At 41.2% G+C, this 17805-nt stretch overlaps 1 protein-coding gene across 1 annotated transcript in view; it reads left to right on the top strand.

The window, feature by feature from the left end:
- Positions 1-3838: 3838 nt before the first annotated feature.
- Positions 3839-17805, top strand: part of si:ch211-214c7.4 (mucin-17) — a 29485-nt gene continuing 15518 nt past the window's right edge. Inside the window, exon 1 of the mRNA XM_046410141.1 lies at positions 3839-4153. The gene's annotated coding sequence lies outside the window, so the exon portion shown is untranslated. The remainder of the gene's footprint in view (positions 4154-17805) is intronic.

Below are 17805 nucleotides of genomic sequence, written 5' to 3'. Positions count from 1 at the left end.
TCTTTTTCCTTTAATTAACAATCCCTATTTTAAGCCATCTTGCATATACTATGCATTTCAATTTTTGAGTCATAACAATTTATATGTTGAGGAAATCTTCATGTTTTTTGTTGACCTGTCAAACTACCACCATCCCACCTCTTTCTTACAAATGAGACATTTTGTTCAAAAACAAAATCCCCAATTCCCAGGCTGTCCTGAAAAGGTTTTGAACATTTAACATTATTTGACACTCATCCAATCAGAGAAGGAATGTTTCATGTTTCTACGACTCCACAGACTCTGTCAGCTCAGTTTTATATACTCAGTAACAAGCCCACTGCAAACCTTACATAGATTTGGTTATGCCCAAAACTGACAAACTTGGGCCCCCTGAGGTTGAAGCGTGTAAGGATGGTGACTTCATGAAAAAATGACATGTTGTACTTCAGCATTTCTTTTTTTTTTTTTAGTAAATATATATTTCATACTGTTGATACTCAATTAAAATTCAAATAAACGACAAAACAAAATCAATTTCACTTTGTGTCTGTGTTGTCTTGATCTGGTCTGATACAGTTACTCAGGGTGCAGTTCCATTGGACTTTCAAAAGGGGGAGCCAGTTGTTCATGTGTCTGAGCATGATGCAACACTGTACCAAAAGGTCTACATCTTTGTCTACAAGTTAAAAAAAAAAATACATGGAAGATTTAAAAGAAAACCAAGATCTTAATTTTTGCAGATAAATCCCTGAATCTAACATGGGGTCAAACAGCTGTTGTGAACTCCCTGCATGTTTTATTTGCGCCGCTGCAGCACAGAGCATCCACAGGGGGGTGATTATAACGCTGGATTTTTTTTCGCACAGTCTGTTATGATGAGCTCATTTCCTGGTTATTGAGCTTCTCAAGCAAGGCTTGGCAGCTGATTTAGCACATCTTTGCCTTGCACCCACTTAACCTAATATCATCATACATTATGTAGACCACTGCTCTGATGGTGCCGTGATGGATCATGTCAGACTGTGTGAGAGGGAAGGAAAGGTAGAATTCACAGATGAATGAGACCCAGAATAGAAAACTGTTGTTTTTCACTTTTGCACAAAATGTGTATATTTGCAGGACTCTTTTTACTCAGTGCATTTGATACACAAAGAAAGCCCAAAGATAATGTCTTGCTCCAGACACTGCTAATGGTCTATTGGTTGTAGTTTCAGTGCACTGAGGTCGGGTGTGGTCCTTTGTCGCTTGGTCCAGCTTGATCTTAGCTTGATTTGCAATGTGCTCCATTCACTCACTTGTGACTGGTCGTTTGAAGTTCATGGCCTTTGTATTAACAAACACCTCAGATCAAAAATGCAGGTCTGCAGCAGGCAGCACTTTCCTTTTCCTGTCTTATATAATGAGCAGCTGAATCTGCAGCCACCTGAGTTTGTGTTTAGTGTGCTGGTCTCTGTCTGTGTGTGGGCTTGCAGAGTGTGTTTTGTGCCACAGGCAGTGCATGCAGCTGTCTCAGTTAAAGACCACTCTAAAGAAACAGATTTAAAGGCAGCTAAGTCTGTGTATAAAAACCTTGCAGATTATCAGTTCATCGTAATGCTGTTAAGGATTTCAACCAGAGCACAGAGCTGAGCCACACCCCTGTGGCACAACATTATGAAGCAGTCTGAAATGGATGGGCAGGATGTGGGGGATTTAGTAGCTTTTTCAGCTCTGTAATATAATGATGGATGCTATTAGTGCCAAGTTAAGTCAAATAAGAGAAGAAACCTAAACTGGTTTACTGACATACTTCTGGTGGATCCACATCCAAGAGAAACAAATTTTTTTCAAATATGTTTGACACTCCTTTTTAAACGATGCAGCTTTGAAATGTATGCTAAAATGAGTGTGAGTTTCAGGATTAGTGAAAGTTTTGGGTTTTCCCCCTCGCTCTGGCACAGAGTCCCTCGCAGACTGGAAAGGCTGACAGGCTGCTGATGAAACAGATGCCGGAGTCCTGTAAAGAGCAGGGATGGAGAGGAGGTGGAGCTGCGACACGACTCTCTCTCTCTCTCTGTGTCTCACACACACACACACTCTCTCTCTGTCTTCCTCGAGACATACTGAGAATGTGTGTGCTGATGATTCTGTGGTTGATGATTTCTGGTAAGCCTTCATTCCTGCGTTCACTCACAGAGTTTTCGATTCCTGTTTGCCCGAGGTTTTCTTTAAATGTTTCCATTCTTTCTCCTGGTCTCTGAGTTTTATTAGAGAAAACAATAGTTAACATCAGATGTATTGACCCATTCACTCTTTTCTCTGTCTGTGAGTTGCTGCAGTCTTTGTATGTCTTCTCCCTTTTCATTGATTTCTATTGTGGAGCCTGCAGCTGCAGCTCAACATTTAAAAAAAAAAAAAAAAAAAAAAAAAGCATTCAACTGAAATCTATTGTGGGCTTGTACCACAGGGAAGTGGACACTGTGCTAAAATACAGAAAAAAGAACATGTACATTTTAGAGAAACTTTCTTCATTCTGAAAGAATGTGTTTTATTCAGGCACGCTTCCAGCTATCCAGATCAAGAAACAGAATAGTCTTTGTGTGTGTGTGTGTGTGTGTGTGTGTGTGTGTGTGTGAATAAAGAAAAACTCTTGCAACTGGGTGTCTCAAATTTCATTCTAAGCTAGTGGAATAAACATACGAGTGGAAGAAACGGACAAAGAGCGTATGTAGATTTTGCTTCACTGAATTTACACCTCATGAACTTTTCATGTCTAAAGCCCCAAAACAGATTCTTGGGAACTCGTTTGTTGGGACTGAACGACTGACTTCTCTGGCTGGTTTTGTCACTTGATACAGAAAGAGAAGTAGTTACACACTTGACTTACACAGCAGGTGACAATTCAGTGGAAACACTGAAACCTCAATGCAATTTACTTTCACAAATTAAAATACTCCTGATTTCCATGTAAATCAGCCCCCAGGAGTTGTTTCACATGGTAGAGCTAGTGTAGTCAAGGAATAATAATAATAACATCCAACTTACATAGTTACACAGTTAGTGGTAAAATAATGGAATGAACAACAAAAATAATGCAAGCAAAAACACGAAATGAAATTATAAAATGTAAGGACAATAAAATAATATTGAAAGTAGATGAAAATTTAAAATGTCCAATCTCATATTTGAAAAGACAACATTGACAGGAGCCCCATTTGAAAAGATTTCTGTCCACTATAACTTAAGTGAAGGATCATATTAACCGGAGAAACTAAATTATATTTTCTTTTGAAAGGCTTCTTCGGAAGCCTCATCTTTCAGATGCGAGGTGAAACGTCTTCAACAACCTAAAGATATCCGGTTGCCTTCGCTTCTAGCACTTCAACTACCACCACCCGGATGACTGAGAACTTACATCGACATACTTTCTCTTTCCCTGCTGTCTTTTGCAGACTGAAACAGAGAAACCTGCGTCATCTCGGCCTGGACTCTGAGACCGGGCTGTGATATAAAGAAAGGACAGGAAAGACACACGCATTTTACTGCGCAGGGCCTATCTATCAAACAAACAAACATAAAATACTATTAGTTGCTTTATGGGAAATGTGACATCCTGCAATTTGGAGATCACGACCATTCCTTTGTAAAACTTGTCTCTCGTCAGTCACCTTCCTTTATTCTTATTATTATTCGATATTAAATTGCTCCTGACACCCCCTGACAGTCTTCCCTGGGCCCCCCCCCCGTGTGGCCCCGGACCCCCCGTGAGCCACAGGGCAGAGCTCCAGCTCAGTTTGAATTTGACGTCACTCCTGCTTTGCATAAACGCCAGTCTCGCGCATTTGATTGGACCGCTGGTGGGATTTAATCTGCATTTTCTTTTATGACCACCACGCTTCGCCTTCAATCTGCTGCCGGACGTCTCTGTCGTCCCCCCCCCTCACACACACACACACACCAGCACCCCACCCGCCCGGGTCCACCTTTCATGAAGGGAAAAAGCCTTCCGCCGCCAGTCGCTGCTCAAACGTGGAGGGAAAGACACGGAGAGGGACGCTTGCAGCTGACTGCGCGGCTCCATTGTTTAGTCCTCTGAAATTTACGGCTCTGTCGACATATTAAGTGCAATTTGCCTCAGTGCTGGACCAAGAGGGAGGGACTGTTTGTTTCTCCAGGAGTCGGCTGTTGAAAGGTACGTTGAATTGTCTACGTTGTAACGTTTCTGGCGCGAGCGAAATTATTTAAGCAACGCTGCAGCGCTTTCTCGTTTCTTTGTTTTATTTTAACCTTGTGGTACCTTTAGAAATAAATGTAGCAGTAAGGGAATCTCGTCCCGTTTTTTGCTCGGTCATTTAAGTTGGCCAAACATTATTTGTTTTGAAGCCAGACGCCCTCTTTGTAATGTGGGGTGGCCAGTTTGTGGCTGGATGTGATGATGGGAGTGTAACGTTAGCATGGCACGAAACGGCAGGGTGGTGGTAACAGCGTGTGTTTTACTCCGAGAAAGCCACATGTGTGGGTTTACAGTGGTACAAGACTCAGCTGGTTTGGTCTTACTTGTGACTGGATCAATTTATTGACTTCTTTAATGTGTTTCTCTCAGCAAGCTGCCCCAGCCTAAACCGCTATTGTTCTTTAAGGCTAAACGGGGCCTTTTGCTAAACCTGGGAGAAACCAGTGTGTTTGTTCCCAGAGACAAATGGTATTATTAAAGCTCTGGTTGAGGCTCAAAAAACACCCAGCAACTCTCAAAACAATGGCTCCAAAAGTGATGTCCCGGGACCACCTAGGGGTCCTCGCCAGGGGCCCAACAACGCGAGGCACATTATGATAGTACTGGAATCTGGGATTATAGGACATTGGTGGTAGATATACACGAAGTAGAAGCTTGCACGTCTGTCTTTGCAAGTCCGCCACTGCCTTGTCAGTTTTTGTTTTTCATGGAAAAGATAACATCATCTCTGTTTTCACATTTGTTTCCTTGCACGTGGAGTGATCTTATTCTTGACTTTGCAGAGCGACATGAAGAAAGAAAAAAGAGGAGTAGAAAGTGCTCAGAAGCAGGCTATCAGGCTGCATCACATGCAGATCTCAGTGATAGACTGATGCTGTTTTGGCTCAGAGTCTATATGACATAGCTAATTGGTGTGTTATGGTCTGTGTGGGTGTGGTGGGCATGGTTAGGGTGTGGGACCAGTGACGTTATGCTTGGCTTCACAATGGTATTTGGCATGCAGGCACTCACTGGGGAGTGTGTTGCCTCCTAAAAACCTGTTTGTTACTGCTGCCAGGTTATGTGAGTGAGTGATGTGAGCTGGGGAATTTATCATCACTTGGGCTTGAAACCAAGTGTGAATGAGACATGTGCATGCTCTTTCTCCCTCCATGCATTTCCTGTCTTTCTGGATAAGCTTGAATATTGTAGGTCATTGATGTCGTGTCCCACCTGAGAGATGTAGGACTCAGCTGGTGTATCATTGTGGCCCCCTGTCCAGTGTGCACTGGTCAATAGTTTAATATTGTGCTGATTGACTGAGCCTTGTCAATAAGTCTGCACCTGACTGTTATTTTCATTATTGATTAATCTGCTGATTATTTTCACAATTGATCTGATCATTGCAGCTCAGCTTGCCAGTAAATGCAGTTTGGAAATGTCATGTAACTGTGTAATATTTCCAGGTGCCAGTGGGGCCAATTCTCATAAAATTATGATGTCAGGTGTGAGTTTAGTCTCATGAACTCTAAACATAACGTTACGTTTTGGTGACACATCCTAGTCCAGCCGGATGAAATGTTGGTCTTTTTGAGGTTAACGATCTTATTTCCAGATGAGCAGGAATGGGTTCTGTGAAAAGCCCACATCCTTTTCCAGGTTCAGCCTCTAAAATGGGACACAGCCTGTGTTTTTACACTGCAGAGCCACTTCTGCTGTCCACACCGCTGTTTCCCTTTCCTCTTCCTGAAGGCCAAAGCAAACCATGGGAGATTGAAGCAATTTTCTCGTTTTAGTACATCCTATGACCCTGAGAGGAGATTAAGTGGTTTAAAAAGAGGGAAATGTAATCGTTATGCATATGTCATACTCTAAAGGACTGACTTCTCTGACAGAGGTGTGTAGCTCCTTCACAAAGTTATTTCTAGTACATAAACTAAATTATCTACAACATTTAGTAGTAGTTGTCACATGGGTTGGTGATATTGGTTTTCCTGTTTCAATCATGATAAGACTGTCACAAAACTCCACTCGTTTGTTTTATCTCTTGGTTCACTGAGTTGCCAAGTTCAAGTTCATTGCATGTTGTATGTGTCAGCCCTCTTTCCTCCTTCTCCTTTTTCTTCTCCTTTTCCTCATTTATATGCAGATTGCAAACCAAATTTAAAGATGCACACCACCACCTACTGTATCAGAGCATGTTTGTGTTTCTTGTTACGTCAATGATGGCAAGATTGTATGATAATATAAATTTCCTCTTATCTAAATTAGCTGGCATCTATTTTGATAATCGATTAAATGTCACTTAGCATCCTGTTTTGCAATTATGATTCTTAGATGCATCGCAAGGTGAATGACTCTACGTTGATTCACTGATGTCAGAAATTGATTTTGGTTTTTAATTTTGCACTTCATCTTTACGGGAGGCCGCTGTTGCATGCATGTTTTGATTTTAACATATGAATAAATATGTTTGCGAGATAAACATAAAGTTTATTGTGCATACTTTCTATGCCCACCATCACCCAGAGACTGATGTTAAGAATGAAACGGCGATCAGCAGCAACAGATGAGACCAGATGCCTAACACACACACTGCAGCTTTAAAATTAACCCATCTCTGTAGAGAAGGAAAAAAGTCTGCGCTCAGTCTGTTTCACCTCAAAAGCCCTGGCCGACGCCCACTCGGCGTTTCGGACAGCAATTGTTATCCTCTGAGCTAACTTTACGGCTGAGAGGCTGCTCCTCATGTTATTAACAACACTACGGAGCACTCCAACTCCCCCCCCATTTTGTTATTCACATACTGCCAGGAGACTGTGAGGTGCTTTCAAATTAATTAATTCATTAAAGCAGGTAACTGCAGGGCATTTATCTTAATTGTCAGTTGTGCTTCACATTGTATTCCAGTGGAATGAGGACAGTGGTGAATGATTTATCACATAGTGTACTGCAGCAAGAGGAAAACTGTGCTGGCCCTTCATGTTTGTTAAATCAAGAATTGATTCTGAATCGGACACGTAAAGAATCAGAATCTAAATGTGAGATTCTCAAAGATTCCTGCCCCAGGTTTGTGGGACCAGTGTGGTGGCTGCAGTTGTTGGTTATTTCAGGCGTGACAGTCTCAAGGAAATGCAGGTGGTTGAAACTGCAACATTTGCTGTTTTGTTTAAAATGGATGCCACACACCAGGAAATAAATCAAGTCCGCTGTTCTCTGACAGTGTCTTGTCTTGGTACCCTCTCTTACTGTAAGGATTTTCTCAAGTTTTTAAAGCTATGTTTATATATTATATTTTAAAGCCAGTTTCAGTATCCTTCATGAAAAATTTAATGTAATCGAAGATAAACTACCGGTAGTTTGGTCTCTAGTGTCAGCTTCACTCTGTTCTGGTCTGGTCTACGGTTGGATTAATACATCTTAGGCCTGATGATTTGTGTTGTTTATTCAGCTTAGCGTGGGTTCATGTGCATCAGTGCAACAGCTGTGAGAGGTTATGATGGTTGTAGATGTCAGGGTCAAGGGTTCAGATCTACTCCTCACCCTGATTCCACAGTGTGAGAACAAAACACATTTAGCAATTACTCTCTGTTGCATCAACAAACATCAGGGTATTTATATGGTCACTATGGTGCAGATTTTAAGGCTAAAAGCATTGTTCACATTTGTGAGGCAATTGAAAAAACTATTTCTTTGAAACACAAGGGGCCAGGGGGTCAGGTGATCCTGGTGATTATTTTACTCGATCTCTAGCCTATTCAGAATGGATGAAAACATTGATCTTTTTGAGTCAGCACAAGCAATAGAAAATCATGCATGCAGCTGACTGAAAAGTTTCCATGCAGTGATTATTTTCATTAATGATATTAAGTATTTTGTTCATTAAAATTTTAGAAAACTGTGAAATGACCACTGCAATTTTGGAAAGAACCTTGGGTGAAAAGAAATGTCTTGTTTTGTCAGGCCGTCAGTCTAGAACCAAAAGGTGTTCATTTTACTAGCAGAGGTGGTGGTGAATGTCAGTCTGTGAAGGCTCTCATTTGTTCTGCAGGGAAGTTGGCATATTTCAGTCTGGCAGTTGATCTGAGAACTCACTCAGAAATCATGACAGTTGAATGGAAAGCACATCCTCTGTACAGGGCAGAGTGTCTGCTTGGAGGTCAGCTGCCTTTACCGCTTTTACCTGAAGCTGGTGTCAGTCTCAGTCCCACACTGACACAAGGAAACTCAATGCTTGCCTGCTTTACTGCAACTGTTGATGACATTCAGGGTGAAACTGTATTTCATCATTCACCCTTCAGGTTTGTTGCGTATCTCCTGTGTTGCTCTTGGCTGTTCAGTCGTGGGGTGGTGTGTGTGTGTGTGTGTGTGTGTGATGGTGTGGTGCTGTAACTCTCGTCACTGTGGTTTGGAGGCTGGTACTCTCCTGCCCATTAGGATAAAGTGGTGGATGCTGGCGCTGCATTTTTAGGCACTCAGCCTGTCTGGGACTGTGAAGCTGGGCTCAGTGCACTGTAATTATTGAAAGAGTAATTCAGCACATTCATAGTCTGTTTGTTAGTTCACTTTGGTAGTCTTTAGAATGCCATTCTAAAGGTATATTTTGCTATGCCATGTGTACTTAGAGTGGTACAAATTGCAGTATTGCAGAATGTAGTTATTTTTGAAGTTGTTGGGAGAAAGAACTGTAGAGAAATCGCCTGTCACCTTTTAATGAAGTCAAGGTCCTACGGGCTCAGGCGGGTCATTACAGTTATTCAGGTTTTTTAAATTAAAAATAAAAAAACAGCAGTAGATTGTGTGTAATAAGTCTAATTTAACTAAATTAGATTTTATATTACAGAAGGAAGAGGATGATGTTGATGTCTCTACTTGTCTTGTCTCTACTTGCTACTAGCAGTGTCTACTGAAGAAATCCTATATATTCGCAACTTTTATTGATCCAAGGCTGTCTGAGGTGAATCAGAGTGCACAGCAGCTATAACAGTGTTTGTGTTGAGCGGGATGGGCATATCCTGTTATCATGCTTTGCTTCTCCTCTTAATGTGCATGTGAAAGTCAATCCCGTGTGCTTAGCAACTGGTTTGTGTGTGTGTGTGTGTGTGTGTGTGTGTGTGTGTGTGTGTGTGTGTGTGTGTGTGTGTTTGTTTGTTTGTTTGTTTGTTTGACACAGTTGTGGGGTGTGGCTGACAGAGGCAGTCAGGAGAGGTGTTGGATCACTGTCCATCTGGCCTGAGCTCACCCTGCCCAGTCAGAGGTGTAGTAACTGATCTGGCCCTCAGGCTCTCCAGCATTGTATTGACTAGCTGCCTGTGTGTAGCTAGTTGGCTGGCTTTAATATAACAAAACTGATGTCAGCTAGGGCTGTATAATGGCAAATACGTACCCCGATACAGAGTTTACACTTTAAATATGCGAAGTTCAGTTGAATTTTTTTTTTTTTGCATTAAAAACTGTGACGATGCCCCACATTTCCCATCATGCCATGCTGGACTGAATACTTTAAGTTAGGTGTTTTATTTTATAAAATGCAAGTTATGTCTTTGTATCATTTCTGTTCAGAACATGTTGGTTTATGTTGGTTAATTGTCAGTTTGTGCTGTTGATAGCTTTAACCATTCCTGAGAAGGGTTGACTTTTGATCGGTTTTGATCGCCCATTGACAATCTCATTTATCCTCAGTTGAGTGATATCAAAATACAAGCCATTGTCCAATCTTATTATTTAGTCTTCCAGGCTTTAAACTCAGCACAAGATGAACCACTATCACGTCTGCACAGTCCTCTCCAGACCCCTTCGTCTAATTTCATGAGCTAGTTGACTGTGAAAAGCAACAGGAAATATGGAAAAAGAGAGGGAGATAACATGGGGTGAAGGTCCTGAGAAGGAAGCGGGTATGGCTTTTATACTGCACTATGCCAGGTCTAAATCTTTTTTATTGCCACGTCTTCATTCTTCATCTCCTTCCCTGCCTTTATTTTCCATCCATGTCTAGCCACCCCTCTGCAGCCTTTCTACTCATTTCTACCGCACATCCTGTTAATAAATGAGGTTTATTTGTGCATTCTGTACATCCATATGATATGCATAGTCTACTGTACAAGACAGGCTGAGACGCCATCCATTTCCTTTGCCCTCACCCTGCAGCCTATTTGATATCCCTGGGTACTTGTGGGTAAAGTTACCCAAACCAGCTGCTCCTCTGTCCCGTTGCACAAGTTAATCCACTCAAAGCCCACCCCCACTGTCCTCAGCATCATGCCGGGAGGGCGGGGTCACATGGTGAGCAGTGCAGACAATGGGACTTGTCCTCCCATCCTCCCCCTCATAGTAATGTTACAGTCAGTTATGCTGATGATCATGTTTGACATTGTTGTTTTTAACCAGATCTGATTACATGTACACAAGCATACACTCATTTTTTCCCCCATGGTTGACTATAATACTAGTGATTACTCGCCTCACTGTCAGTCTGGCAGGAACTAGTTGGTCCTTTTTTGAAGATCCTACCATGTTTAGAACAGATTGTAACCCATTTCCCTGCAGCCTTTTAGATCACTCTGCTGCCAGTAGCCGCTAGTCCATCCTGTTTTACTCCCTTGAAGGCTAACAGGCTTAGTCCACTTAACTTGTAGCCACATTTAACCACCTGCTCCTAATGTCCTGATTGAGTAGCTTACAATCACTTAGCATGTGTTAGTGTCCCGTATGGAATTGATTAGAGTGAGCTACGTGCTTAACGTCAGGCTCAGTCCTCCCTTGATGAAAGTGTTTTGTTTTTTCTGCTAAAAGAAATGACTGTTTTGTCCCATGGAGTGCACTAACCTCAGTAGTTTTACTTTTATCTATGAAGAAAGAGTGAACAGAAAATTTGTGCATTTCTCCCACTGTTATAATTAAATGTGTACTTATAAGCCATTCCTCACCTGCCTACTTATTATCATGCTGTATCATTCTGGGTTAATAAGTAGCCCTGTGACAGAGTAGAGTTTGATCTTTAGACTTTAGTTGGATGTTTTCCAGGTTCCTTTTCCTCCAGCAAAGTACAAAGGATTTCTCATTAACATGTTGTTGTGACAATGTGTGTGGAGTGAAATTTATCTTGTTGATTGTGTTCTGCAAGGAGCGAGGAGTCTCTGTCCATAGACCTGTCTTACACACTTACACATAGACATACTGAAAATAACATCCAGCCACAGGCATCAACAGAGGCTTACTCGCAAAGGCATCAAGGAACAGCTTCAGTGATGGCTAGGACCTAGTGGTAAGGCATTAAAAAGGATTAATATAAATTCAACACAATATTGATATTGCAAGTATAAAAAAGCAGCAAAAAAAAGCAGTCCTACCCAGCCATAACCCTTCCCCTCCATCAGTGAGTTCATTAGAAGGGGGAGGGCAGCAGTGCTGTGGCTTTGTGTGATGTTTTTATTATTAGATTGGATGAATGCATCATCTACCATACAGGATGCTGACAACAGACGTTGGAAACGGATAATTCATGTTGGAGTGCTTCCTTTTCTATGACATAATGAAACCTTAACACATCACTGCTGTTGTATAAGGGGAGGGAAAAAAAACCACCACACAACTGGTAATATAGTTGTTGTGTTTCATTGGATATTTTTATTTTCAGAATGGCAAGAATTTTATCATTCATAAATTGTGCCTAGTGTTAAGGCCACAAGTTATTTTTAATAAGGGAATTTTACATTGTTTCATTTGCATTCCTTTAGTTTGGCAGCTCTCTCATAATATACTTGTGATGTTTAGTTGCTCTCTATTTGCCTTAAAAAAAAAAAACTAATTCAGAATGGCAAACCAAATCGCACAGAAGACTTGCATTATGTCACTTGTAATATAGATGCAAGTTGTAATATATTTATTCTGGCCCTTGGACAGGTACAACAAGTAGAACCACATATGGTAAAATGTTGGGTACCTTGTGCATAGTTTCTATTAAACAAAAGAAAAACATTGTCCCCTATTCACATGTCTGAAGATGGCCATAAGTTTGCTGGATCACAGGACAGATAGTCCTGAATCATGGATAAGTTCATAGATGCAAATAATTTCTATTTGAACACACATGTACTCATCACAATCAGCGAGACACTGTGCCAAAAATCAATAATCCAATGGATGAGTTGCACAGACACTGATTCTAACTGACAAACTAAATCATCCTTCATTGGGTTGAAATTTATTTTCTTGTTTTTAATTTGGTGCAAGTTGTCACCACCATTTTAAGATCAGATCATGTTAGATTACTTTGCTGAAGATAAGTTCGGTATTCACTCATAAAGAGCTTAAAGCACAAAGATAGAAGAAGGGACCAGTCTGTGCCCACTGTGGGCGGGCCAGAGTGCCCTTTTATCTTGTGGCTAAGATATTGCTCTATTTTACTAATATCTTTTTCTATTCTAAATTTAATTATCTGTAAATATTTTCTATGTATGTAGCATGAAGGGAACTACAAACTTTATTTCTGTTGTGCAACTCAGTGTTGCACTAGGACAAATAACATTGATTCATTGAAGAGACCAATAAGTGCAATGAGATGATAGAGATGCTCACCGACAGTGATGGCCAAGCTGAATCTCTGGCTTTGAAAATGTTACCTTTTTTGGTCATCGCAGCTTCATAAAACTCCATGCATTCTAATGCATTCTTGTTTTGTATTTTTAATGATGCATTCCTGTCCCTTAGTCTGCTTTTAACTTGTGTGTAGATCTCATTGTAAAGCCCAAACCTGATTTCATTAATCCTAACTGGTTAGCTTTGTGATGCTGTTCTAAGCCAGTGTACAAAGTCACAATTATTCGAGAGAGACATTGAAATTGAAAATCGTCACCCTTCTTGGCCTTGAAATACCCTCCAAGGTGTCATGATGCGTGTTGTTTCTGCAAAGACTCTTGGTGTGCACTGATGGAGTCATCTATTCAGCGATGTGCTATATAGAGCTGTATATTCATAAACCTTCGGCTCATGTGTACTCTGCCTCTTCTCAGTGTGCTCTGAGACGTACGTGTGTGTTCCAACAGCAGATTGAATTTCTCTTCTTTCTCTCTCCCTCTCTGTCACTCTGTATGTGTGTGAACTAAACACTCACTTGGTGATACAGCACAAACAGCACTACTGCCTTGTATGGTCAGATGAAGCAACAGAACTTTACACACAGCCTCCCATTTCTCTGAGTCAGTTTACCAACCCTTTCGAGGAGAGTGTCTGTAAATTTTTCAAGTTGTTATAGTAGATGTGGATTGGCGTATAAGTGAGCAGTTTTCCCAGCATCTGGTCTGATCCTCTAAGAAGTGGTGTTAGGAAAACCCCTTCCTTTCCCAAACATGGTTAAACCTCTTGTTTTTCCTCCTTGCTCCACTGCATAAACAGAAAGCCCTCTTCCTCTTAGCCTTTTCATTATTTGCTCACAGTTGGATGTATATACACGTACACAGTACTGCCTGTGTTTCTTCCTGTGTGCATGCCTGTCCCTCAGACGCACACCAGAGGAAAGTTAATGACGGACAGAGGGCCTTCATATCTCATTTGTAAACACTATCTTACTCCACTCTATTTATACGGTCTGCTGGATACTCCCAGACCTGTACGCACTGTCAAGTTCACTCGGACAGCTTTAGTTTGTTTTAAATATCAAAAGGTGCGGTTCCTGTAAGAATGTAGAGATGAGTCACCTGGGCCTGTTGAACTGAAAGAATGCCGGAAATGGTGTGTTTGCATGTTAATTTGTGCAAATTAACACTTCATGCACACTTTCATCCCACACATTCTTTACTCACTTGCACACTGTTCTATCTCATGTATGTCCACACAGCACACATATATTCACTGGACTCTCCCTCTGACCCTTTCACTCCCTGTTCTCACTCACTCACACACACTCACACACACTCACACACACATGCACACACAGCCAGCTGTCACTGCCCTGAGGAGTCTTGAGGAAGTCTGTGGAACTGGAATGTGGATGGGTCAGATGTGCTCTTGATACCACTGCTGCTTTAGGCATGTGCTTTCTGCCATTAATCATCTTGAAGCAGATGCAGCATTGACATGAATCTTAAAGTAGAAACTCAACATCAGGCAACTGAGGCAGCTACTTTAGTAATCAAACTAGGCCTGCAGTTTAAGGTTTTTTAAGGTTTAAAGACAGTTTAAGGCCACTGTCAACATTTTTCAAAACCAAAAAAGGTGGTCAAGATTTTTGCTTGAATAATTGAAGGGTTGCTCAGTTAGTAAAATAGTTGCCAATTATTTGTTGACCAGGTAATTAATTCAGCCCAAATTTAAAAATTAAAAAAAAGGATGTGTAAGGAATATAAGACCTTGAAATGGGTGACATATGATCCTAATTTTCCTTCCTGCTTTCTACTGCTGTGTGTAAATGTTTGCTTTTGCTCACAGTTTAGACACACAGTAAGTCTGTTTCACTTCTGACGTGTGCTCTCTTTGCCATTTTTTAATTGCAGCCAGCAGTCTGGGGTAAATCTACAAATGACATTAAGCCCCAGCATCAGTATCAACTGCCCTCCCTCTACCACCACCTCCAGCAATCTGCACAATGCATTCCAACCCCCTGCCATGCTCTCAACACAGCTAAATCCCTATCTGCTTGTATCAGACACTGTATTAAAATTGACCCATTTTGTCAGGCACCACTCCTAAAGTCTGGACACGTAAAGCAAGAGACTGAGAGATGTGCTACGACAGATGCAATTAAACTGCCTTCATACAGAGGTCAGGAATGCGATTTAACGGCACACTAGGCCATATTTCTTTATTAGAAGAAGTGGAATGTAAATACCACTGAGGCCATTGAGCTCTTTGTCTGTCTAGACAGACTCCCTCAAACAAGCTTGCAAAGTGATGGCTACATTTATAAACACACACACTCTTCTCCCGCTGGGACTAAACGTATTGCTGCAGTTGTTTCAGTCTTTGAGCCTTTGTCTTTATCACAATACTTGCAGCACATTGTAATTGTCACTAGTGGCGTTGAGCTAATGGTGATATTAGCCATGTCGAGCTGGCTAGAAAGCATCCTCTAATATGGTTTTAAATCTTCAGTGAACTAGGATTTGTTATGCAGATGTGGACTGAGAGAATGGCAGACAACAGAGGTTTTCTTGTATGCCATCAAAATGCATGAAGCTTTTCATCTTGACCGTTTGAAAAATGTTGCTGGTTCTGTTGTGCATTCATGTTTTCAGAATGTAAAATCATGTTCCCAGCCAGGTGTCAACAGCTTGTAGAATCCCAAAATTGTGTGTATTTTTGGTGTCAAGTGTGTTCTAATGGATATGAAGAAAGTGCCAGTGTTGCAGAGCAGTCTCAATGCTCTGCCACACTAGTAAAACCCCACTTACCCGTGTGTGCTCGTGTGGATGATCCGTTCATTTCTGCTTTGTGCAGCGTCACGTAGTGACGGCTGGTTAAAAGATGATGCTCTTACTTGCCCCATGAGTATTCTGATTCACTCTGCTTTCCACTAAGCCCCTGACATTAGTAGCTGGACCGACAAAACTTTGCAATGCCATGCACATCATAATGCCAGTCCAGCTCCCTGTCTCACCTTTTACTATCTCTTCTCCTTTCAGAGTTGTGAGAAGGGACAGATGTGTACCTTACTTTTTAGCTTTTATTGTATGGTTCCTAATTTGCTAATGGCCTTAAAATCTTCCCATTCATATAAATGGAGTGATGATAATGGATTTAATTCCACAAAACTATCCCAGAAGCTTTGGACATTAGCTAATTGCTCCTCACTTAAGGTGAAGACTTATTAGTCCAAATGTTGTGTTTGCACTACTCGTTTCTGTATGAGATATGTAACCACAGATACAAGAGGAGCAGAAAGGCAAGAAGGCAGCAGAAACATTATTGTGAGGCAACCACTGAGTCCAGCTTGGAACCTTTCCATGGGTAAACCAAAGGGTAGGAGTTAATCATTTTACAAAAGAGGTTGGGGAGTTTTTTAGTGGTTGGCTGTATGTACAGATGTAGAGTCTGCAGGGAGGTATCAGCAATAAAATGGCTGAACAAGTTATTCCACAATTGGCAAAAGGGATCCATTCATGCATTGTCCTTTGTTTGGTGAAGCATTGTTGTTGCTTGGATAACCTCCAGTACTGTACAGTACTGTACCAAAGAATTGAAACCTACAGGGGCCTTTTTTTACATTGTAAATGTGAATGCAAACAAAACATTTCTGTATTTGACACTAAAAGTAGGAAAATATTGTAGTGCAGAGGTTAATGTGTAACTATTGAGTAAACAAAAGACTTGATTCTAAAATGTATGTTGGAAATCTGTTGGTTAGAGATTAATACATATGCTTTATCCATCCTAAAGACAAAACTTATAGTCTTTGGTAATTGTTCTACACTGTGAGGCTGTACAAATGCACTCTGTAGTCTCACCATGCCTGTGGAAACTTTTACTCATTGGAACTTCTTTCACTTTTTTTTGTTTTTCCAAGATGTTTTTAGTTATCTGGCTTAATGGCTTGCATATAGTGAACTGTCTGTGGCAATGACCACATTTTATTTTGATCTGACTGGGTACAGTTTACTTTTTCAGAATTCATGTTGTAATTTATTTATTCTTATTGTTCCTGTGTTTCTTACCCTGTAGTTATTCAAACCTGTTGACATGTGTTTATGTGCTATTGGTACTTAATCTCCTTTACTCTCTCTTTTTTTGAAGGTCTTTGCTCTCTTTGTAGCCATCTCAGACTTTTTTCATTTCCTCTTCAATCCATCTCCTTGCTTGTTTCCTGGGTCATGCAGAGCCTCTACTGGCCAGACCATTTGTGCAGCAATTTACTGGAAGCACATCTATTAGCAGTGGGAGGAGGGGAGGATGTGACTGAGGAGAAGAGTGGAACAACGGGCTGTAGGAAAATAGAGGGGGGCTACTGTGGTCAGAGGGGCAAAGGAATGGCTTACTGTGGGTGGAGGGGATGATTTGGGGGAAATAAATGCACAAGAGATCTGGGAAGAGAACTTGACTGAGATTCAAGACGTGTATGACTACTTGCATACCTCCGCTCCTCATCTCGCCCTTCCACTTTATTTTCTCCAGTTCCTCAACACAGCTTCTTACACTATATTATGTGATTAAGTTCAAGGTTTTCACTAGTGCTGTCATTTAAGAAACCTCCCAGGACACAAATCTCAGTCAGGTGATCACAAAATTACTGTTACTGTCTGCATCTGCTCAACAGAGAGGAGGACAGTGGCCAACAAATAGGCCATTTGGAGTTTGTTTTTCGCATTCTCCTCCCTCTCCTCCTCCTTTGTGGCCTGTGTGTCATGTCAGGAAATCGTGAAGCCTCTCTTGCCTTTCGGCACTCCAAACCACAGCTTTTTCCTTTCATATTTGAAGATGGAGGAAGCCATTTAGAGCACAGTCACAAGTCATTGTTTTTTATTCTCCATAAAACGCACAGTTAACCAATCCACCATTCTTTTTTGTTGTGGTATTTAAAAGTCATTCCTAAGTTTATTTCGATGCAGCTGGCATCATGATGCCTCATTTGCATGGTAGTTTTATTAGATGGGTGGACTAGGCCCTGAGGACGAGAGGGACTGGTTTCGAGAAAAGATTTG

This window comes from Scatophagus argus, chromosome 2 (assembly GCF_020382885.2).
Source record: "Scatophagus argus isolate fScaArg1 chromosome 2, fScaArg1.pri, whole genome shotgun sequence".
In the NCBI taxonomy this organism is placed as follows: domain Eukaryota; kingdom Metazoa; phylum Chordata; class Actinopteri; family Scatophagidae; genus Scatophagus; species Scatophagus argus.
This window is presented reverse-complemented; position numbering and strand designations above follow the sequence as displayed.